Source organism: Mixophyes fleayi, chromosome 7 (genome assembly GCF_038048845.1).
Source record: "Mixophyes fleayi isolate aMixFle1 chromosome 7, aMixFle1.hap1, whole genome shotgun sequence".
NCBI lineage: Eukaryota > Metazoa > Chordata > Amphibia > Anura > Limnodynastidae > Mixophyes > Mixophyes fleayi.
Window position 1 is genome coordinate 100,310,601 of NC_134408.1, and position 24,855 is coordinate 100,335,455.

At 41.4% G+C, this 24,855-nt stretch overlaps 1 protein-coding gene across 5 annotated transcripts in view; it reads right to left on the reverse strand.

Moving 5' to 3' along the window:
* CMKLR2 (chemerin chemokine-like receptor 2) overlaps positions 1-14,131 on the reverse strand; it is a 40,361-nt gene extending 26,230 nt beyond the window's left edge. For 4 of the 5 annotated variants that reach the window (XM_075180203.1, XM_075180202.1, XM_075180205.1 and 1 more), the window contains exon 1: positions 2,904-3,140. The gene's annotated coding sequence lies outside the window, so the exon portion shown is untranslated. Of the gene's footprint in view, positions 1-2,903; positions 3,141-14,060 lie in introns of those variants that run through there. The other variant, XM_075180206.1, reaches the window with a different exon arrangement.
* Between the last annotated feature and the right edge of the window lie 10,724 nt (positions 14,132-24,855).

Genomic DNA, 24,855 nt, shown 5'->3' on the forward strand with positions numbered 1-24,855 from the left:
AATGTATTAGTTTTTTACATCATTTATTCTTTACATAAGTCAAAAGTTTATGAAGGGGGGTTATTAATTAAACTTTATTTTTACAAAAAAAAAAATGGAAGACATGGCTGAACAATGTATTTTACCTTCGTGCCTTTATGCTATATGAACATTTCCATTTCTGAATTTAGTTGTCATTTAAAGACTGTTTTCAGAACTTACTAAAAAAAAAAAAAAAGCTGTTGGTAAAACCTTGAAACGTAATCTCCTAAAGTCATATCATTTGTTATCTATAACCTGGATCCAGAAAATCAGAATACTACAGACAAACAAGAATGGGAGAGACTTAGACATGGTCATTATTGCCTGTACTGAGAGGTACAAAACGTTTTATTTAGAAACATAAACTTCCCTTATTCTCTTCCCATGTATACAATACAGACATTGTGTTGGAGGAAATATTATTATAAGAGGAGGATTACAGATCTTTGTTTTAATTAACATGGTCATCTATTTACCACAATTTCCGGAGAGAGGAAACAGTATGAAAACAGACTGTGTTTACAGGGGGACGGGAATTGTGTGTGAGGAAATGTGCAATGCGATTGTATTCTACATTGGAAAATACTGCAGAAAATCCTTTATCCGGTCCCTGAATTTGATTTAACTAGATTAAATTTATCTTCAACATTGTCATTTAAAAGTATATATGTGTTCGCTGGAGTGGGAGGTGGTTATCAGGTTCAAGGCAAGGTAGGGTTAGAGGGAAAGTATTTTGATTTGAGAGCTGAGATGTATGAAGGTGTTGTGTTGTTGAGGGCTTTGTAGGTAAGGGTGAGTCATTTGGATTGGGTTTTGGAGGACACAGTGAGCCAGTGTGGGGATTTGTAAAGTGGTGGAGCAGTGTGCTAAGAAGATCAGTCTAGTTGTGACATTTAAGAAGGATTGATGTGGTTATAGATGGGTGAGGTGAATGCCAGAGAGCAGGAGGTTGCAGTAGTCAAAGTGGGAGATAATGAGAATGAGTTTTGGCAGCATCTTGTGTAAGAAAGTGGCGTATTCTGAAAATTTGGCATAGTAGTTATAAAAAGTGACAATACTATTTTATTAGACACTGCTGTCTATGCTTTGCTAATTCTACCACTGGTATGTGACATCCACACTCGGTTTTCATTGCTCACATTACACTTGTAGTGTTGGTCAGTTTTCAAAATTCCATGAAAAATATTTCAAATAATTTTTATTTACGAGCCTGCTTATACTTGGAAATCTGGATAATATTACAAGATGAACGTATTGGATTTCCCTTTTCTACTGTATCGGTAGTTGCTTATAAATGAATTGCACTGCTGTTAAAAAAAATCATTGTAACTCATTGTAAATCTTTAAATATCTGTTAAATTTTAATAAAACAGGAGCAGGATAAATGGTATCATTGACTTTTCTAGGATTAAAGGACATTGTCTCTGTAAACTTCTTCTAAATTCATTTATTCTAAATGATTTGGGGGTAAAATACCATTCAAGATGTGTCATACGAACACAGAGTTATATGTGAGAAATGATATAGTATTATAGGGATTAAAATACATAGTTTAGTGAATATTAAATCAATTATATAATACATTTTAGCTTTAGATTTGTTTTATAATCTATTTCGGTCTTTCAATATTTCAAACGTTTTAGAATATTTTAACTTTAAAATGTGATAAAAAAATAATATAGTGGCAAGTTTGTCATATCATCATTGTTTAGCTTTGACATATATAGATTTCAGTCGAACCATCTCTTTCAATCCCATTTCGAATGTCATTAACTCCTTGACAAAATGGTTTTTTTTGGTTTTTTTTTAATATGAGTGGATCATATTATGAATTATTCACATTTTTCAAACATCAAACATGTTTTTCTTTGTTTATTATTTGAACAATCTGGGCCTGAGTCATTAAGGCAAAAAAGGAGTAAATGTTCTCTGGGACAAACCATGTTACAATGCAAGGGGTGCAAATTAGTTTATTATTTTGCGCATAAGTTAAATGCTATCTGTTTTTTCATCTAGCACACAATACTTGCTAGCTTTAGAATTACACTGAAATTTAAAGTTGATCTAGGACATGTCCTACCCCAACTATAAATCTGTCCCCACATTTTAAATTTACCTCCCCCTCCAATGCAACATGGTTTTGCCCAGGTGCAAATGTTACTCCTTTTTTATGCTTTGCTCTCCTTAATGACTCAGGCCCTCTGTGTGTAGATCCACTGTGTCTCTATGAGATCCGTACAAACTTAGTAGTTAAGCATAACTTTTGATATTTCTTGCTCCATAAACTTAGCCTAAACTTTGGCTGCCTAAGCAAAAGACAACTCTTGTCAGCTAATTTGTTTTGATATATATATAACTATCTACAGTCTGCAGCAGAGTGAAATGTGACAGGTTTTTGACTATGGCAATGATCGTAATAAAGAATATTATACTAAATATTTACATTTGTGTGTATATATTGTGGTTACACAAAACAGACAGCTATACCTTCCTAAAGCTATGTTTAAGTAAAAGGTAAACACTAGTATCTACTAATTTCTTAATGATTTGAAATTGAATCATTTTCAGTTTGTGTTTGCAGTAGTGGTTAGTATAGAATGCATGTTATTCTGGGCACCCTGTTCCCAAATATTAATGATAATACAGAGAAGTCAATCTGACCCGTTTTATTTCTGCTCCTGAATTTAGCACTGAGTTTCATACAGAAGTAATCTGGCTCCAATGAATTAATTGATATTAAGGGTTTTACATTAATCAATTGAGCCCAGGTAAATTTAATGAAAAGGTTAGTGCTACGTTTGGGGAAAAAAATTATATCTCACAGATGAAGTGGGTCAGGGTGAAGTCTCTGATATCAGCTTAATGGTAAAATAGCCTCTTACCTCAGTAATTTCTGTCTGCATGTAAGTGAAGTTATCCGCAGCTGTTTAACTGACATATATACGGTGATTCACTTGTTCCTAAGAGAGGGCAGTACTTCAACAGTACAACAATAGTGTCATTTCCAGTTTTCTTGCACAGGTCACATCTGGGCTAATGCAGGCTGATAATCCAACACAGATGAGTGTAATGTGCGTCGGGAATGAGGACAAGCTGTGCTTGTTTTCTAGTCAGGAAAGGACAGCAGGATTACAGAGACCCTTTGAAAGCGAATTACCATGGTCTACCACACCCACCATACACACTGAGGCTTGTTTAGGGTTGCCTGCGTGGACAGATTTGGAACGTGCAGTCTATAATTTGTACTATAGGACACGTGATATGTTGCCCACTGACTCTTTTTATAACTACAGTGAAGGGCTGACATTAATGTAACCACCAACACAACAATTAAACACTTAAATACACATATAATCATCTTAAAAAAAATGCAAATATATTAAACATACTGCATGGTTTGAGACAGTGGTTGTGCTTCAGATATTTTCCATTTTAAACCTGTTAAAAGGTGGTAAGATAGTGAACCCCCCTCCCAGCCGGATGCCTGGAGGTTGCTACTTACAGATGCTTTTCTTGGGACTCTGCTGAGTCTGTAATTCAGTTTCATTAGATCATTTAAGTTAACCACCTTTAAATGTGTCTGCAAGAGAAATGGATGAGCCTCTGGAAAAGCAGCTGCATAGAGCAGTCCCTGGAGCTCCAGCTAGGGTGTGGGCAACACAGGAAGATTACTGAATGGAATATAAATGCATTTGTACTATATTTTCCACAATGTCGTGTCTCCGTTACATTTGCCCAAATATTCATAGATATATTCATTGAACTCCTCGTAGTAATATTACAAGGCCCATGCTAAATGAGCTGCAACCTCTGTGGTCTGGCAAACCACATCTAAATGGGCAAGAACCTGTTTGACAACCTACGATGCAGTGAGAGGACTGACAGAAGTGGACCCCTTCCCACCCTGCAGCCAAAGCCAGCACAAAGAAAGCAGCAATAGGAGGGTAAAACATCTTCCACCCCCCCGTTCTTCCTTCCTACGTGTCTCTTCACTCCACCCCCTTCATCACCCACTGTGACAGTGGCCCCCTCCCTCCTGCTATCTCAACCCCTTCCCACTCCCTGCTCCATTGCTGCCTCTATTCTGTCTCCCTCCCCACCTACCTGTCTCATTTCCTTGCAGCAGCACTAACCCTCCCACCAGCTGTTGATGTACCCCATTAACCTAGAAGATTTACTCATTCTTATACACACTGAAGTAAAAGAGTACAAATTGATCAATTTGAGCTGAAAGAGGGAGGAGCTGGAGAGCCCATCCTCCACAACACCTTGAATATCAGGGCAAGCTCGAATGGAAGCAGCAAGGGGCTCCCTTTCACGGAAGGAGAACTTGAAGGTGATAGCGGATGTGTTTACTGCTGATCGGGAGCCAAACAACAAGTCAATGTAAGAGGTAGATGTGGATGACTTTGAGGGAATGCCAAGCATCACCCTGTATCCAGGAGACACCGCAGGAAGGCCTGACAAATATCCACCCGACAGAAGTGGCATCTAACTTTACTGTTTGTCCTTTCCTCTTTTTTCCCAAATAATGGCATCTTCTTCCTTATTCACGTAAATGTGAGGAACATTAGGAACAATTTTCATTTTCCTTGAAACTCTGAATTGTTTGCCTTTCTCTAGGTCCAACAAACATCTGGGCAGGCAATGGTTTTATGGCTCCTCCTATTGGTCTGCTAGGTGGTCCCCATCGTTGTCAGGGGAAGCCTATTCATACTTGATTCAGTTCAGGAACTTGTTTGTGTCAGGAACCTGGAACTACCTGCTGATATTTTCACAGCCCTATGTGGAGGTGCGGAGTCTAACGCACATCTGGGGGTAAATGTATGAACATGCGGGTTCTTTAACACCCGCGTGTTCAGCGTGTTCGGCGATTAAATTTCAAGCGGCACTGCATTGTAAAGGGAAACTTCCCTTTACAATGCAGCGCCGCTTGAAATTTAATCGCCGAACACGCTGAACACGCGGGTGTTAAAGAACCCGCATGTTCATACATTTACCCCCAGGTCTTCACCAGGGACCCCTGCAAGGAAGTTTGGGTTTAGCTGTTCACAAGGAGGGTAATCAGCGAGATAGATGGAAATAAACAAATAGTCAGGGAAGCCAAGGTCAAGCCGTGCAGTCTGCGCAGTACACGTGGAAAATAAAAAACAGTAGTCAAACAGGCAGGATTCAAATACCAGAAAGGACTTGCAAAGCCAAAGGGAGAATCCAGAAGAAGTGTCAGAACTAGCCGAGTCAGAACAAAAGTAAATTAGCAACATAGATACCTGGAGCAGGATTTGACCTAATACTCTGGCACCCTAATGGTGCCAGAGTCATCCCTAAATAGTGCTGGGCGGAATGACTACAAAGACACTATGGCTTTGTAGTCCTTGCTTTATCCACTGGGGCACAGTCATCTTGGAATAGAAAAAAAGGCCTTCCCCAAACTGTTGCCACAAAGTTGGAAGCATAGCATTGTCCAGAATAACTTGGTATGCTGATAGCATTAAGATTGCCTCTCACTGGAGATAAGGGGCCTAGCCCAAACCCTGAAAAACAGCCCCATACTATTATCCTTCCTCCACCAAACTTCACAGTCGACAAAATGCAGTCAGGCCTTTAACGTTCTCCCGGCATCCAACAAACCCAGACTCGCCCATTTAACTGCCAAACAGAAATGTGTGAATCATCAGTCCACAGAACACGTTTCCACTGCTCCACATTCTAGTGTCGGTGTGCTTTACACCACTCTATCAGACACTTGTCATTGGTCTTGGTGATGTGAGGCTTGCATGCAGCTGCTCGGGCATGGAAACCCATGCCAGTAAGCTCCTGCTGCACAGTTTTTGTGCTTACTTTAATGCCAGTGGGAGTTCGGAACTCTTCAGCTATGGAATCAGCAGAGCGTTGGCGACTTTTACGCACTATGCACTTTAGCAGTCGTTGACCCTGCACTGTGATTTTACATGGTTTTCCACTTTGTGGCTGAGTTGTTATTGTTCCTGAATGCTTCCACTTTCTAATAATATCACTTACAAATGACTGTGGAATATCCAGCAGGGATGAAATGTCACAAACCGTCTTATTGTCCTATCACAGTACCACGTTTGAAGTCACTGAGCTCTTCAGAATGACCCATTTTGTATCACAAATGTTTGCAAATGGAGACTTCATGGCTATGTGCTTCATTTAATCACCTCTGGCAACCGGTCTGATTGAAACACCTCAATTCAATAATTAACTGGTGTGGCCAAATACTTTTGTCCAAATAGTATATATCCAATTAAAAAATAATAAAATATATGTATATATATATATATATATATATATATATATATATATATATATATATATAGTGCTTTTTTGTCATAGAACTGACCAGAACTGAGTTCCGGCACCTTTTTTGGACAGATTGTCCAAGTTTTAAAAGTAACTTTTGAACATTTGGTCCACGTGGACTTGAATCGCCCGGTCGAGCGTAGAAGGTTGGCGGCAAAATCATTAAAACGGTGCATGCGGGCCGCTTGTGTGTCGGGTTCGATGCATGCGTACATTGTCCACGCTGGTTGTGATGGCACTGCTTGGCTTGTGGCGCTGCTCAGCTTGTGATTGGTCATGTAGTCACACGCTGAGTGCTTACTGAAGTGTGTGGGTCTGTGTACAGTGATTGACTAGGTGATGTGAGTTCCGGCACCTTTTTTCTTCCAAAAAATGCACTATATATATATATATATATATATATATATATATATATATTATTAATAAGCCTACCCCCCGAAGGTGAACCAATCACCAACACACAGGTACCTACATCACATCAAGATAGTGTCCTAAAGAAGTCGGTGGAACTTCAGCTGTCTGTATCGCCACTATATAGCGCCACTAATTCCACATTGCTACAGAGAACTCACTCACATCAGTCCCTGCCCCATTGTTACAGTCTAAATTCCTTAACATACACACACAGACATATAGAGACTAGGGTCAATTTAATAGCAGCCTATTTACCTACTACTATGTTTTTCGAGTGTTGGAGGAAACCAGAGAAAACCTACACAAACACGGGAAGAACATACAAACTCCACACAGATAAGGCTATGGTCAGGAATCAAATTCTTGACCCCAGTGCTGTGAGGCAGATGTGCTAACCACTAAGCCACCAGGGGAGGGCTGGCAAGCTTTAGCTTGGGGGGCAAGACTCAATTCAGCAGCCTATTTTAAATGAAAAAAAATGCAGGTGGCCCAGTGACCCAGCCCAAGGTAGCCCACTATGGGACCCATCTGCCCCCTAGGCCAGCCTTCCCCTGTAAGAACTGCCATTGGAAGTAGTACTTTTAGCAGAGCTGCAGTGGAAAGACAGGTTAATATGGAACAATGTATTTTACATACTGACTTTATCTCTGATATTTAGACTTGTCGGGTTTAGTAGTCCTTTAACTCATTTCTGCTCAGGCTTTTCTCACCCCTGTACTGAGCCTATTTTGACACTTTTTGGGCTGTTCGATTCCATCATCAATATCAGTAATATGTTTATGCAGTACCATAGAAATTCTACCTTTTTTTTCAGAAGATTTTGAATAGTCAGAAAACAATTTGCTTACACCTCCTGGCATAGCAAAGACAATCTACCCAAAATGGAGATTGCAAGAAAGTGAACTAATATTTTGTGGTTCTTGCTTTGGCATCAGTCCAATGACTTAAGGACTAAGTATTATGTCAAATAGATAAAAGTGTCTCAGAACGGTGCTCGCCAAGTCTGCCACCTCTCCCCTCTCATCTTTGCCCTCGTTATAGAGCCCTTTGCTGCTTCCATTCGAGCTTGCCCTGATATTCGAGGTGTGCGGACGGGGGACCTGGAGTGTAAGCCCTCTCTCTTCACGGATGATGTCCTTCTGACCCTGCCGCAGCCGGAGAAGTTACTCCCTGCTCTCTTTAACATATTACACCATTATGGGCCCCTCTCTGAGGTGCACATAAGTTAAATACTGACTGTTTTTTCATGTAGCACACAAATATCAACTTTAAATTTCAGTGTACAAATAAAGCTATCAAGTATTTGTGTGCTACATGAAAAAACAGTCAGTATTTAACTTATGTGCAAAACAGAAAACTAGTTTGCACCCCTTGCATTGTAACATGGTTTTGTCCAAGAGACTGAAATAAGATACCTCTTCATTTAAGATCCTTAATGAATCAGGCCCCTAGTTATCATTTATTTAGTGCATTCTACAAAATGACAGCTAGAATCTGATTGGTTGCTATACCCAACATCTCCAATTTTTCAAACACGCAGTTTAGTAAATCTAGCCCTGAGACTTCAAATATAATTAAATTTATTTTGTTTTTGATTAATATTTATTTTATATTGATGCTATTAGTGTTTTTTAGGTTATGAAATGTTGTATTTGGTTGTTTTATTCTTTATGTAGTAAACATTGACTATTGTGTCTTATAGGATTATTATATTAGGACTGTCTTCAACAAAAAGTTTTTTAGGTATATTTGATTTAAAATTTATGTGTTTTTATTTAGAAAATATTTTATATGTATTTTCTCTACATTCATATATTTCTACCAACACAGGTTTTTATTTCATTAAGAGACTGTATACATGTGATGTGGTTGCTGCAGTTACTGTACTGAGTTATTGGGACTGTGCACAGGAAAGTGCTATCCATGTGTGCTCCTGTTTTATGCTGTGTGTGCTGTTCGCTGTTGAAAGCAATGCACATTTAAAAAGGACCACACCGTGATACATTAACAACTATCCCTCAAGGGTATATAAGGACATACCTTTGAGGAAAAGAATCCACCTCTGATGAAACCGCCCAGTTTGTAGGCGGAGAAACGCGTCAGCTGTGACGCAGACGAGCTTGGACATACCCATTGTTTTGGATTTCCGTGTATACACGTGTTTTTTCAGTTCCTTATGGAATACTAGAGCTCTTACATCGTAAGGAGACATTAGGATCTCTCCACTGCAACACAGGATATTTCTATATAAGCGAGCGTTACTAAAGTTCCGGTAAGGTACCTTATCAGAATATTGTGGATATACGAGACTTTCAGCTGCACTCTATGTGCCAGGAGCATGTGAGCTCCCCCGGTCGTATGTTTTCTATACACAGCATCAATTCGTGTTTACTTATAGGAGGAACTGTTTCATCATATACCATCGTTCTATCTAAATTTTTTCCCATACAGGGAATACCTCTATATATCGCTATATATAGAATCTTTGCACCTGTGTCTATAACAATATATATGTACCTACGGAGCTCTGTTAGGCATTAAGGCAGTATACTATCCAGCTCGGTCTACCTAGATGATGATGAAACTGGTCAGGAAATCTTTATGACACTCTGTTAGTGCTCATGAAGGGATCAAAAATGTATTGCTATTTACATGCTAATTGGACATACATACTATTCTCATCAAAATAATTACAAAAGATGGATCTGTCTGTGCTGACTAGTATACTAGCTGCCTCTATTTGCTGAAATACAACCTATCTATGTATATAAAATCAACAAAACCATATATTATAGGCAAACAGATATGGCGCTTATACTCCGGAGACGTCATAAATAGTCCAGAACTTGTTGGTAATACTAAACTTCCAAAACAGTCCTTGTTTATAGCCAGGACACGTCGGACTGTACAAACTCATTGTTTTTAGGCCTCTTCCTCTCTCTTTTTTATCCACAACATTGGACATTATATCTCAGACTGCGATTGGGTGTACACAACAGTACACCCACACGGATGCAGTAATCACATTGCATTTAGAGACTGCGTCCTATTGTTCTTATTAGATTTGTTTTATAGTTTTGTTTTTACAACCCTTGTATTTTATGCACTTGTACCGTATACTCTTGCAATATTGTATTTTCATATTGTATTTTCATGTTTATATTCATATAAATAGTGTCCTTTATACGACTTATTCATCATCATTTAGGTATAGCGCAGAATATTTTTGTGTATCCCAATGAGGCAGGGACTGATGTGAGTGAGTTCTCTGTACAGCGAAGTGGAATTAGTGGCGCTATATTAATAAATAATAATAATAATAGAGAAACAGTGTGATACTGTTACGGTTCTCAGGAGTTTTCTATTAGTCAGTATTAGCACTGGCTTTCCTACGGCACGGAGTCTAACGAACCCCCCGGTCTTCACCAACAACCGCCGCAAGGCAGGATGGACTCCGCAGGTCACGGTCCCTAGGTTAGCCCACTGACGTGATAGGAGACAGACGTTTGGTAGGAGGTCTGGCAGGAAAGGGGAATAGACTCTGAAGAGGTAGTGTAGCAATGCACAGAGGAGCAAGATCTGTTAGCTGAAGGAACACAGCACATGCAGAAGAATTCTAGTCGTATGCAGTGGAACTCTGGGTCGGATAGACAGGGGAGCAGGCAGAAGCGTAGTCGATAAGGATAGCCGGGTCAGATACACAGGTTCACAGGCAGCAGGTAGTCAAAGGAGAGCCGGGTCAGATACACAGGAAAACACCAGAATGCAGCACAGGATACACAGGGAGAGCCAGATGCGAAGTGGTAACTTGTTGCTCTGACAAAGCTGCAGTGTCCAGGTGAGCTTAATATAGTCTGTAGATAGTAAAAGCCGCCTCCCAGCCACAATCATGTGACCACCAAAACCAGGAAGTGCTGCTGTATACAGAGGCAGGAAAATCAGCAGCATGAAAGCAAGTAAGTTTATGATAGATACATTGGACAATAGAAAACCAGAAACACTGTATTTATACATGAGCATCCTCAGTTTGGCCATCCTCCACAGTGTTTTTTTTTTTTTCTTTGTATTCAAGTATTGCATTCGACAAGTCACAGACAACACTATTCCCTGCAGTAGCGAGGCTGGTCCAATCTTTGTAACATATTTTGGATGAATTAGGTTAAACTGTGATAATTATAGAGACAGAATGCGCCATAAGGAAATTTTTTACTTTTCGTATCCTAAAATACTTAGCTGTTTTAGACCTTGCCTGTTTCTGTGCCGCTTCGGACTCTCACCTACCTCCAAACTACTTGTAACTACTTTATAGGGGACCACAAGAAACCTAGGATAATGTGAAACCTGCTGGCCAGGGCTTCGGTCTCTGGTGACCTCGGCCCTCCTCTGTCTCACAGATACAATCATACTACCCAGTTGAATCAATTGTTGGCCTGGCTCGTCATCCCACGTGTCAAGCACTGGGTCAACATGTTTGCCTTCGCTTCATAAATCACATAAACTTGGTTCAGCCTGTTCTGTTCCAACGGTGGACTTTATATTATCAGTTTGGGACTCTGTAAGTAGAAGTCTCCGCCTATCAGACCATTCCTTCCTACTGAACCCAATCTGGGACCACCCTCCTTTCACTCCTGGATGGGAGGCTGATCTGGCCCTGGGATGGAGGGTTCAGAGATCACATGTTTTGACTACATTGTGGGTGACTTTGGTCCCAAACCATTATTTTACATAATAAGCACCACATCCCGAACATAAACTTTTATCAATATCTCCAAATTCGCCACTTCATACAGATCTCCCTTAAACCCATGCCTTCATGCCGCCTTTCTCAATCTGAACGCATATGCATTTATAATTCGACTTACAAGGGGACCATTTCCTTCCTCTATCACACTGTCCTTGGTTCACAGCACCCCCCACCTGACACCCATGTAGTGGACTGGGAGAAAGATTGGGGAACCCCCCCTCAGAGAAAAATTTGGGAAACCATTCACCCACGGATCTCCAAGTGCTCCATCAGCATTGCCATAAAAGAAAAATTCCGGTGGTACCTGGTCTCAAATCATCTAAACACAATCATCTTAAACACTAACTTCTGACATGTGCTTGATAGAATCGGGTGAGCGGACCAACTTCAGAACACATTTGGTTGTCCTGTCCGGGCACTGCTTCCTTTTGAACGGACATTGTGGCCCAACTTCCTACTATGTGCTCCTGTCCTCATATTGATAAATCCATAGACAATTTAATCTTGCTTGTCTCTTGTGCTGCCAAATTTCAATTACCGTATATACTCGAGTATAAGTCGACCCGAATATAAGCCGAGGCACCTCATTTTACCACAAAAACTGGGAAAACTTATTGACTCGAGTATAAGCCTAGGGTGGGAAATGTAGCAGCTACTGGTAAATTTCAAAGTACATGCGACAAAAACAATCACAGTAATGGATGAAATTTGGGCAGCCAGAGGAACAGAAAGAAGGGGTGGTCTCGAACCCCTAGGAATACAACAACAATGGATTCCCCAGCGCAATAGAGAGATACAAAGGAAAGTGTAAATAAAAAGCAATATGAAAAATAAAAATATGTAGATTGTAAAAAATGCAATATTGGATAAAACAATGGTAGACTAAACGTGGACTTACTCTTAAAAACAAGCAGGCATCTCTAGAGGATGTGATATCCGTTTGTATGTATGGGGCTGGTTACTGATTGCATATGTCCTCACAATACAATATAGAAACCGCCAATCTAACGGTGATGTTAAAACATTGTCACAATAAAAACAAAGGGCCACGAGTCTGGGAAGGTTGGATAGTGCACTTACCTCCCTCCCCAGATGGTGTGTCCAGGTAGTCTATGCAAAGGTCCTCCTTCCAGGTAGCGATCCCGCTCCTGGCCGGTGATTGCTTCTAACGATGTACCAGGAAGCAATCTCAAAGTCTCTGCATACAAGTGAATAACAACGGCATAGTCGGTAGGACAATACCAAAAGTTTATCCAGGCAGTGAGAAACTGATGTGCTCGGGACCACTGTGCGGCTGCCGTAAATCCCGATGATGTGGTGATATTCCCCTGTGTAAGCGCTGTGCGCTCCGTGTCTGGCTCTGTTGCCGGATGTGCTGGTGATGCAACCCGCGCATGCGTGGTAACCGGTGTTCGGAGTCCTGAGCATCACTCGAGTATAAGCCGAGGGGGGGCTTTTTCAGCACAAAAAATGTGTTGAAAAACTCGGCTTATACTCGAGTATATACGGTAGCTCGGAATTGGAATAAACCGTAACCCCCCTTATCACCTGAAGGTTTTAAATCATGTATGGTTTGTATCCAGAATAGAATATATTACAAGACTCCTGAACAAAAAAAAAAGATTTTATATTGCCCCAATTATTTAGAATAATTGTGTAGAAGTTATTCAACCCTATATTCTTATTTTTTATATAATATTTATTTTGTTGGATACAGGGTGCAACCACCAAAATAAATTTAGTGACAATAGGAAGAAGTTTGTTTACTATGGTGCACTCCTATATTCTTTATTTTTTTCATTCTGGATCAAATGTCTCTATATTAGTTAGAACTCAACTTTTATTAAATAATATCTAAAACTTGATAGGTTAAAATAGTGAAATAAAGGTGAAATAAATGCAAAAAAATGTTCATTGTTGTTTCAATTTTAATTGAGGCTGTCTTCAGCTAGTCAGTCTGAGTATTTTGCAATTGCTAATATATGCATGGCAAATCTCTTAAAATTAGTGATCACATATATATGAGTAATAGATTTGCTCATGTTCAGAATTAGGTTCCACTAGCCTACATTGATATTTTAAATATCGGTTTAATGGGAGATGTCTCCCTGTATTTTGTATTCATGCTCTGCTAATGCTTTTCACAATAGATACAATTATAACTCCTTCATTTTGTTTATATAACAGTATCTGCAACTGTATCCATTAATGTATTAGTATCAGAAGTCCCTTGCAGAAAACTATGTACCCATTTTCATTAATTTGTTTGAAGTGAACCGCTGGCTGCCTTCTAAATGCTCCGTTTTAAATTTGGGCTATATGGAGCTATATTAAGCCTGATCATCCAAACCTTTAATCTATCTGCCAATATATTATTCAGTATACCTCCTATTACTATTAAAAGAACTAGGTGCACCCAGCTAAAACGCTGACGCGCATTTCGCTGGGCAGTTTGCTTGGTCAGGCCCTGACAAGATGCAATAAACAATTAATTTGGTCCATTAAATTATCACATACCAGGCCCGGCAATTGCTCGGCCGGGTCCCGGGGTCCTTACCATCTGGGCTCCCCGTCGGGTAGACGCCGCGGGATTCTCTGTCCGGAGCCACTTTGCCTCCAGTCTGCGCGTGCGCAGATCAGCTCTTTAACTGCTTCTATTCTTTCCTATTGGCTGGCGCCCTCTATTGGTTGCATTACTTAAAAACACCTGTTTCATTCAATCACTGCCAGTTCTTTGAGTCTTCTCCCCCTGTGTGGATGTGTTACTCCTGGCTCTGGTGTTCTCAGCAATATCTGAACTTCTGACGCACACTGCTATACTATCCTGACCCAGTACCAGTGCTCTCCAGCATCCCTATACCTAAGTATACAGCTTGTTGCAGTTTCCTGTATTTTACAGTCTCTGCCACAATGCTCTCAATGATATCTGGACTTCTGCAGCACACCGTTACTCTATTTCTGATCCAGTATCAGCACTCTGGCATATTTACCTGTGTTCTTGGCTATCATCTCTGTATTAGTTCCCCATTAGAACTCACCTAATACCAGTTAGGACGACCGCGACCTGCAGTTCGGAAGCAACCAAGCCCATATCCCCTTGTGGGGGTCACTGGTGAATACCTTCCAAGTCGTTAGGCTCCGCACCTCTCTTACAGGTAGTGCCAAACTAGGCTGGTCTAAAGGGTCTTCCGATCCTGATTCCTGACAAAAATAAATATAAGACATCATCCGTTCTCTCTTTAGACACTGAAAAGGCATTTGATAGAAAACTTTGGCCCTTTATGTTTGTTACTGCTGCTATACTTGACCCGAAGTGTGATCTCCTTACAAGAGTTAAAGAACCTTTATTACAATCCCTCAGCTAAGGTAACCGTGAATGTTATGATGTAAAATAATATTTATTATTAGAACTGGCACTGGACAGGGATCTCTACTGTCTCCTCTTATCATTATTTATGATGAAACCTTTGGTGGAGCTTATCAGAACAAATCAAGATATAAAATAAGTAGATGTATAGGAGGGAGGGAATATAAACTATTTTATAGTCTGGCTACGCTTTTCTTCACTTAAACATCTCTCCCAAACCTTTTGAAACCCATGACTTCATCTATAGTATCTCATTGTAGAGTAAATTACACTAAATCTGAGGCTCTAGTTATTCACATCCCAGGAGCAGATAAGCAAATATTGGTGCAAAATTACAATTGTAATTGTAAAGTAAAACTTACTTGGGTACTTCTACATTACCAGTAATTATAAATTACAGTATACAAAGACCCTCTTTACACTGTTTGCTAGGGTAAAAATGGACTTACATGCATGAGGACAGCAAATTATTTTCCTGGTTTGGGTTGATTGAGGCAGTTATAATGAATGTGAATTTTCTACTATTTTCCAACAATCCATGTTCATGTACCTAGACATATAAGTAAACAAATACATAAACTCATTTCAAGATTCATCTGGTTGGTTAAATCCCTGCAAGCTAAAATATACTGTTTTGATCAGGGGTGCTAATGTTGGAGTATATTAAAAATTATTATAACGCCACCCATCTGATTCAGATTTTATTATAATTTGCACTTCTGGGCACCATAAATTGGCTTCAGCTATAAACAGATATTGCTGATGTGGCTTTATTGGTTTGAATATTGGCCCCTTTATATGCATATAGACATTTAAAAACACCTCAACACCGTTCCTAAATGATTTGGATTTTTTGCATTAAACATTTTGAACTGACCACATATTCATCTCCGTTTACCCGACTTTTGGTTAACTGGAATTTTTCCCTGGGACTCACATCTGTACATTCTCACTCCTGGAAAAGCATGAAGAGGGGCCCTAGGATAGTTTATGATATTAGACCCACATGCATGGGACTCTCAGGAGTCACTATATGAGAGATACATAATCACCTTACCCAGACTGTTTCAATACTTACAAGTGAGCTTTTTTTTTTGCAGCCAATCCTTAGGGATCTTTACAATATGTAACAATCTGTTAAATAGGAACCTCTGTAGAGATATAAGAGTGGTACCTGGATGACTGTTATTCAGAGAGTGGTTAAGTTCTCTATCTCTAATTTAATTAAAGAAAATGTTTACAAGATTTACATTGTACTGATTAGACTCAATAAAATATATCCCTCACATCGACCTTGTGTTGGAGAGAGTGTGTTGGTAGAGGTGCTTTTATCATATATTTTGGACTTGTCCCAAAATTGCTGCCTTTTGGACAAAAATTCAAATGTTGATAGAAGATATAGTACAGATAAGCATTATGTTGAATAAACGGTTAGTACTTCTATGTCTACTTATCTAAAATCTCAGGAGATTATCTGAAAATCTATAATTACATCTTTTACATGCTGCAAAATGTACGATTAGAAAGTATTGGAAAACAAACTATACATCACCACTTTCAAGCTGTTAAAAATAGAATCTGATTAATAGCCTCAATGGAAAACATCATCTATGTTCTGCCTGGTAAGGGAGATACATTTACTTAGACAGGTAACCATTGTTTTCCTATACCTGAGGGCGCAGAACAGGTCTGTAGTACTCTTTTCAATGACATTGTTTTTGAACAATATATAAGGCTTTTTTTTTCTTGATACATTGATTTGAGATACTGTACTTTTAATAAACAAGTATTAGGAAAATCTACTGTTAGACAAGTTAGTGATGCCATCCTCCCCTTCTCCCAAAACACCCCTGTATTGCAATATGTCACTTATTTAGTCCGTTTATAGACATCAATTGTGATTCCATTTATACAGTTTTAGTCCTGGTGTTTTTTAAATGTTTAGTTTTAGTTACCAATTAATGAGGCCTATGTATTATATTTACAGAGATATTGAAATATATTTTTTTATATATTATGTCTGGTTTATGTATCCTGCAGTGGTTTTCGTGATTTTTCAATTTAATGACACACCTATATATCACTATTCAGTGCTGCCTATTTTTGGCTTGTGGTTGCTTTTGATTAGGGGCTAGCAATTGGCCCTGCTTTGCAGCTGCAGTTTGTGTTTATTTGGTGTAGTGCAGCCCAGCAGGGGATTTATTTTCTTTTTTTTTTTTTGTTCATATTTCCTGGAATGGCACAGTCATAGCCCAAACCTTGATCCAATTAAGAATCTATGAAATATTATGAAAATCGCTTACAATGGTCCCCATCTAACCTAATGAAACTTAACCCATATTGCAGAGAAAAAATAGATAAAAATGTGTCTAAATGTGCAAAGCTGATAGAGACTTGCTCAAATAGACTCACAAACAAGTTAAAGGTGGTTATACTAAATATTAAAACAAGGAGTGCATATTTATGTCATTTATTGTCTATTTTTTGTTAGCATGGCCTTATCTGTGTGGAGTTTGTAAGCTATCCCCGTATTTGCGTGGGTTTCCTCCCACATTCCAAAAACATACTAGTGGGTTAATTGGTTGCTATCAAATTGACCCTAGTATCTCTCGCTTTCTGTCTATGTGTGTGTATGTTAGAGAATTTAGACTGCAAGCTCCAATGGGGCAGGGACTGATGTGAGTTCTCTGTACAGCGCTGCAGAATTAATAGTGCTATATAAATAGCTGCTGCTGATTTGTTACATTTATTTAATAATTCATTAAGAAACAACTTTGTATTGTTTTTTTCAAATTTGACCTTACATAGTAATTTTGGTTGAACAGTAAGAATTCCCAAAAGGAATCCATCACGTAAGTTGTTTATAGCAACTGTATAATATTATTCAATGATTCATATTGTAAAACATCTCATGTTTGGCTTGTTTAAAAGTTTTCAACTATGGTTTTGCTAACAAACAAAATTTCAAAATCCCCATAGGATTTTCCATAATTTAAAGCAGCATCCCTGAAATATACTAAATTACAGTTATAATTACCTGTTCTTCACACTGCTCCTTACCTCCCCATCTAATTAAAATGACCCTAAGCTAATATTTTTATTTTCCTTCTGTATTTTTCCAATTAAATATTAGGGGTTAAGTGTATAAATATCCTTGAATAAATCAAAATTCATTATTTTGTAGGACTCTACCTAGATTCTATGATGTGCTAGGTCACCAGCATTCAGAATATTTACCTTTAATTGTATTCTGTTTGCCATAATACCTTTAACTAGGGCCGACGGAAGACATGGGGATGCACTAAGCGGCAACGACCCTCTCATCAGAAGCGGCAGCCCCTCCATTCAGAGAGTAAGAAGGAGGAAGATGGGGGTAGCATCCTAACCTATTGGGATTGGAAGTATAGTGCTGGGCTGTGACATCATAACACTGACATATAGCAGCAGGAGCAAACAGCTTCACATGTAAGATGCTGCTGGCTGCTTTTCCTTCATATCAGCAGCACAGTGGATAAGTGACATTATATAACTCATCCAGTGTTTTAGGCGTCCCCTAAACTTTGTCGCCCTAGGCAAATGCGTAGGTTCACTTAATGGTAGCATTGGCCCTGCCTTTATCACCATCTGGCGCTCTTGTAAATCTTATGGAGAATGATAATGATAATACAACTGTGTGGTAAAGGATATGTGTGATGTTATTTGGGGTGGGGTATTATATTAGAAGGCATGGCCAGGTCAATTAAGGGCCAAAATATGACTGAATACAGGCAAAAAGGTAGCACATGATAAGTTATATCTAGCATATACATTCATCTATGAAAGGAACAACTGAGCAAATTTTTGGAGGTTACAATCCCTTTAAATTGTTTAACAGTGCTTGTCACAGTGCCATTTGCCAAATACCCTGTGTCTGGACCTGATAATGCTCTTGGCCAGCCGTCTGCCACTGACCATATGCTTAGACCTGCCTCTTGCCTCTTACATTGTGGCTTGGATCTGTTTCCACTGGCTGTTACCCTCTGACTGACCATCGCCATCAGTCAGAATTTCCTTGGTCTCTGTACAACCTCATTTGAGTGACTTTTATTATCTAGTTTATTGTATCTCCAATATTACACTTCTGTTGTGCTACAGGGCTGCGATGTAGAGAAGATACCAATATTACATGCATGTATATGGGAGATGCTGTAGGTGAACATTACTATTAACTTGGTTCTAATATCTTATCTCAGCGCAGACCACCCCTGGTCTTACACCCACATGGTTTCCAAATGTAGTACAACTGCTATAACTATTAGTCCCCAGTATTTGTGTTAATTGTGCACCAGGAGGATCTTTTTCATTACAGATTTACAGTGTAGCCAATCTGAAGTGATCTGACTTAATATGATAATGCAGTCAGCAAGACCAAGCTGCCCTAAAGAAGACTTAAGAGATATGTTTTATATGTCTCCTGCACTTCATACTAGTGTCAATGTTTTTTTTTGTTTTAATGTGTGGATATTATTAAAGTTGCTTTATGGTTTTTTTTTTTTAAAACAAAATATAGATTTTTTTAATTTTCCTGAAACTGATCTAGAATGAGCCTGATGAGGCCACTTGTAGGTGTAAGTATGTTTTTAGTGTACATGTAAACTACAAAGGTTGCAAGGAATGAGGTAATTTATTTTCTTGCATCCAGTGGAGGGCGACAGGAGTCCACCCCTCCAAAACCAGCAACTAGTCCAATGACACTTGCCTAGGGAGCGTATCTTCAGGCCACGTGTCAGCCTCTTTGGGATGTCAGATGCTGAGGTGAACCGTCGCTATTGTCTCCCACCTCATGTCATCATGGACACCCTGTGAGCCAATGTACAACATCCCAGCAACAATACCACCATTGACTAAACTGTTGGCGGTACTGCATTTTTACGCTGCTGGATTGTTCCAGATGACAGTGGGAGGGATGTCCCAAGCCACCTTCAGTCACATGCTGCAGGGATGTCCCAAGCCTCATTCAGGCGGGTGCTGCAGATTGTGCTGCAGGTTGTTCCTGTCATGGCTCAGCCAATTTAAACATCTGCCACTCGATGAGGACTCCCTTGTGGCAGTTTCCGTACGTCATAGGGGCAGTAGATGGAACACAAGTAGCCCTGGTCCTGTCAGGTGCGAATGCTTCCATTTATTTGAATCAGAAGCATTTCCACTCGATAAATGTCCAGGCAGTATGTGATCCATCTCTTCAGATTCATTACCTGGTTGCTAGATGGGGAGGAGTAGGGGTGGATCTAGACTTTTCTTTTAGGTGGGGGGGCGGTTTATAGATGATCCCCTTCCCCTCTACAGTCACAGCCCCTCCCTTCTCCAGTCCCAACTCCTCCCCTTCTCCAGTCCTGACTCCTCCCCCTCTCCAGTCCCAACTCCTGTAGGCCCTGTGCCCCACAACACTATGGGGCTGATCCAATTCAGCCACTCCTCCGAGGAGTGGCTGAATTCGCTTTGCTTTCAGGCACGTGAGGCAGATTAGAACAGAGGCAAAGGGGTGCAAGGTGATGCATGGCTGTTTGATAATTTTGTTTTCTAGTTCTTTATTATGTATTATTATCCTTTTGTGTTCATTCAGACCTTCCTATACACTGGTAGTTTGCTCTCTGTTGCTACTTCTTACCGCTTTGTAATATTGGGCATGTTACAAAGTTAGTGGTGGTTTTAGCTTTGTGGTTTTCTTTGAAAGTGGCAGGTATAACCGTCAGCTTTTCATGTTGCCCAACTAACAAACCTACACGATCTTAGACATGCTCTAACGCCGGTGGTAATCGGTATCCCGATGCTCGGGATACCGGCACCAAGTATAACTACAAAAAAAAACGGACACATTAATAACACTATAATTAAAAATCACCCTCACCTATCCAGCTACGGCGGAGATTACAGAAAGTAGTGGTATGCGACAGCTGCTATATCCGAAGTTGATAGATGCAGGCCGCCTAATTTTTATGTCACTGAACACGCCCACATCTATTTAAACAGGTATGTTAATCTTAACGGTTAGGGTTAGGGTATGTCGAGAACTTATGTGACGTGAAAATCAGACGCCGCCATACAGCATCTTCGGATTTAGCACCGGTCGCATAGTACTACATTCGGTAATGTACCACGTCGTTGCACAGGTAAGGGTACATTTTAATTATATTGCTATTAATGTGTTCGTCTTTTTTTTGTACATATACTGGGTGTCGGGATCCACACCATCAGATTACCGTTCCCCACCCCTCTAACCCAAATAGAAATATGTACACACATTTTAAATTTAGTTACCTCTCTAATGCCCAGGGGCGGACCCAGACATTTGCCCTACCCGGGGCGATTTTAGGGGGGGGGGGGGGATTTAGGCCCCGCCCCTTTCTGTGTTCTAAGGCTGCTGGCGGCTGCACAGTATGTGTAGGTCCGTTCAGCAGTGAAAGTGTGCTGTCCCGCTGCTCTGATTGTGTTTAAAACACAATCAGAGCAGCCGGGCAGCACACTGTCACTGCTGAACGGACCTGCACAGTGTGCAGCTGTCGGCAGCAAGCCCCTGATAGGGGGGGCGATCGCCCCGATCGCCCCCCCCCCCCTGGATCCGCCACTGCTAATGCCACATGGTTAAGCAAAGATCCAAAGGACCAATTTTAGCATGCTTTGCTTGCCATAATAATTAAGCGACCTAGGGCTTGATTAATTAAGGAAAGGAAAGTCCAAAAAATATAAAAGTTACTCCAGGAGAAACCATGTTAAAAGGGCTGGATTTTTATTTAGTATTTTGCAGATAAATGAAAATGTGCTTGTTTTTTTCCAGTAGCACACTTTATTTTAGCTTTCTTTTTACTAATAAATTGATCTCTGACATACTCTGCCCTACTCCAACTATAAATCTGCAATCATATTACATGTATCTCCCCCTCAAATGGAACATGCTTTTGCCAAGGAGCAAAGTTAATCCTTTTCTCAATTTACTTTCCATAACGAATAAGGTCCTTAGAGGAAAATTTGTGTTTTTTGACTATAACAGTGCCAGCATATCATGTTAGTATATTCCATAAGTATATATGATTTTTAAAGTATATATTCCTTTCTGTTAAACACTTTGGACTGAATGTACTCTAGGTTGACTTTGTTGCAGGAGAAGTGGGAAGGATTTGTTATGTATATTAGAATTTACCAACAAGTCAGATAATGTTGGGGGGCGTGGACTATTTTGTTCAAGCAAAAAACATGCAATTCTGTGAAACAACGGATAAATGGTTACAATGTACCTATGGGAGATAGAGTTTCTAATAGGGGTGGGTCGTATCCTTTGTCAATGCGGCCCACCCCTTGTGCCATATGCTCATCAATTCAGGCCAATGCCTTGGTCTCCAGGGGAGTCAGCTCTAAGTGTGATGAGGGACCACAAGGGCTGTCGAGAGGGGGGCGGGTACTAATTACCCGGGCCCAGGCCCTCACTGCCAACTGTCTTTTTTTTGTTTTTTAACCTATTTTGTCTTTTCATTCTTTTTTTTTTTCTGGCGGGGGTGGGGGGGGGGGGGGTAAGGATACTAAAAAAAAAAAGAAGAAAAGGAAAAAAAATACTCACATGATCGCGGCGCCGGCGTCCCTCCTTCCTTTCTGCTCCATTTGCACTAATTGTCGGGCGTAACGTCACGCCCGACATTCAGTGAGGAGCGGCGCAGAGAGGACAGAGAAGACAGGAGAGAAGAGATGAAAGGAGCCAATACAAAGGTAATTATTGGAACATTGGCAAGGGAAGGAAGACAAAGGCATCAAGTAATGAACGAGACGGGGGGGCAGCATGGCACAGTGATGAAGGAGAAGGGGGAGGCAGGGTGGCACAGTGATGAAGGAGAGGGGGGCAGGATGGCACAGTTATGAAGGAGAGGGGGGAGGAGCAGCATGGCACAGTGATGAAGGAGAAGGGGGAGGCAGGGTGGCACAGTGATGAAGGAGAGGGGGGCAGGATGGCACAGTTATGAAGGAGAGGGGGGAGGAGCAGCATGGCACAGTGATGAAGGAGAGGGGGAGGCAGGATGACACAGTGTAATGAAAGGGGGGGCGCATGGCACAGTGATGAAGGGGGGCCAGGATGGTACAGTGATGAAAGAGAGGGAGGAACAGCATGGCATAGTGTGGTGAAGGGGGGGGGTGCAGCATGGCACAGTGTGATAAAGGGGAGGGGGAGCAGCATGGCACAGTGTGATGAAGTGGGGGAGCAGCATGGATTAGTGTGATGAAGGGGGGAACAGCATGGCACAGTGTGATGAAGGGGGAAGCAGCATTGCACAGTGTGATGAAGGGGGCCAAGTGAAAGGGGGAAAAGCAATATGGAGGGCGTAGTGTGATCTTAAGAGGGCACAGCGTGGTGATAATGAAGGGGCACAGTAATGTGTGTGATGGCAGAGGGGGCTTGTGGTAATGTGTGTGTGTGATGGCACAAGGGGCTGTGAGTGTGATGGCACAATCTTGGCTTGCCTCCGGACATTTGAACTATTGGCGCTGCTGCCGCGAGCCAATCAGGGCTCGCTGCGACGGCTAATGACGTCAGCGCGCCTGTGGCTTCATAAGCTGCCAGACGCCGCCATTATGGTAGTCTGGCAGCGGAAAGGAAGAGAGAGGACGTCTTGAGACGTCCACCGCCGGCGGAAGGTACAGGGAGCCCTTGCAAGGGCTGTGAGCTACCCTGCCGCCCGAAGACTAGAAAGAAGACGCCGGCGAGGAGATCATCCGTGGGGAGCCCTTGTAAGGGCTAAGAGCTCCCCCGTCAAAAAGACTCCAGGAGCGCTGAAGAGAAGAAGAGGCATTAGCGGCTGGAGAATCCGGAAGCACCGAAGACGGCGAGGCAAGCTGAGTTTCCTGCGTGGAGCAGGAGAGTATAAAATACTCCAATAGGTCGGGCACAAGGCCCAGGGGCACAGATCAGGCACAAGGCCTGTGGCACAGTTAGGTGTGGCCACTGTAGGTGTTTATTGGGCACAAGGCCCCATAGTTAGGAGAGCACAAGGCCCCATAGTTAGGAGGGCGCAAGGCCCTAGACAGTTAGAAGGGTGCAAGGCCCTGGTTGCTTAGGAGGGCGCAAGGCCCTGGTTGCTTATCAGGGCGCAAAGCCCTGATTGCTTAGGAGGGCGCAAGGCCCTGGTTGCCTTATAGTTGGTAGTGGCCATACGACCCAGGTCTAGCAGGACGTTAGGTCTCGACGTAGTGTAGGGAACACTCGGTTCCTAAGTAGTTACAAAGTAGGGTTCTGGAACAGCTTATAGAACCCCTCCATTCGCCCGGAAGGGCACCTAAGTCCTGAGCCCTAGGACAAGGCGGGCTTAACAGCCGGGGCTCGGGCCGCGGGTAAAGGCCTGTGGGGTACAGCGTCTCAGGATGTGAGAGTGGTCTGTGTGAGGAGAAACAAGGTGTCCCTCGGGATTAAGTAAGTATCTGGGGTGTTGGGGAAGGGATTGTTCTTTGTGCTGTCTCTCTTGTTTTACAGGTGCTGGTCATAAGACAAGGTGCGCAGAAGGAACAGAGGGAGTCATCATCGTAGACTCATGTACGTGAGTATAGCCGCAGCGAGGGCTGTTCCCTTGGTGCACTCACCTTGTGGAGCTGTCCCTCCCATATTCTCCCCTTTTCCCTTACAGCAAAACGAGTGCTCTGCACACAAAGTCAGGGGCCTTCCTCCCCTGCGGCGTTTGGGCACTCGGACATCCCCACCCCTTCCCCAGTGGGCACCTCACACCACCAAAAGTATTAGTCCTCTGGCTACTACTGTGTTTAGTATAACATGTACCTTTGCAGAGAGTTTCAAGTTATGTAACACTTCAGACCGTTGCTGATCCTGGCAAATGTGTATATAAAGTACACCCATAGAAGTAATATACAGTATGTTGTCAACATGACCTAAGCTTGCTAATCTAATATGTTCCCCTTTATTTAAACAGCTCAAGAAGACAGCCAAATTGTCTGCCCCATTTACCCGGATCAC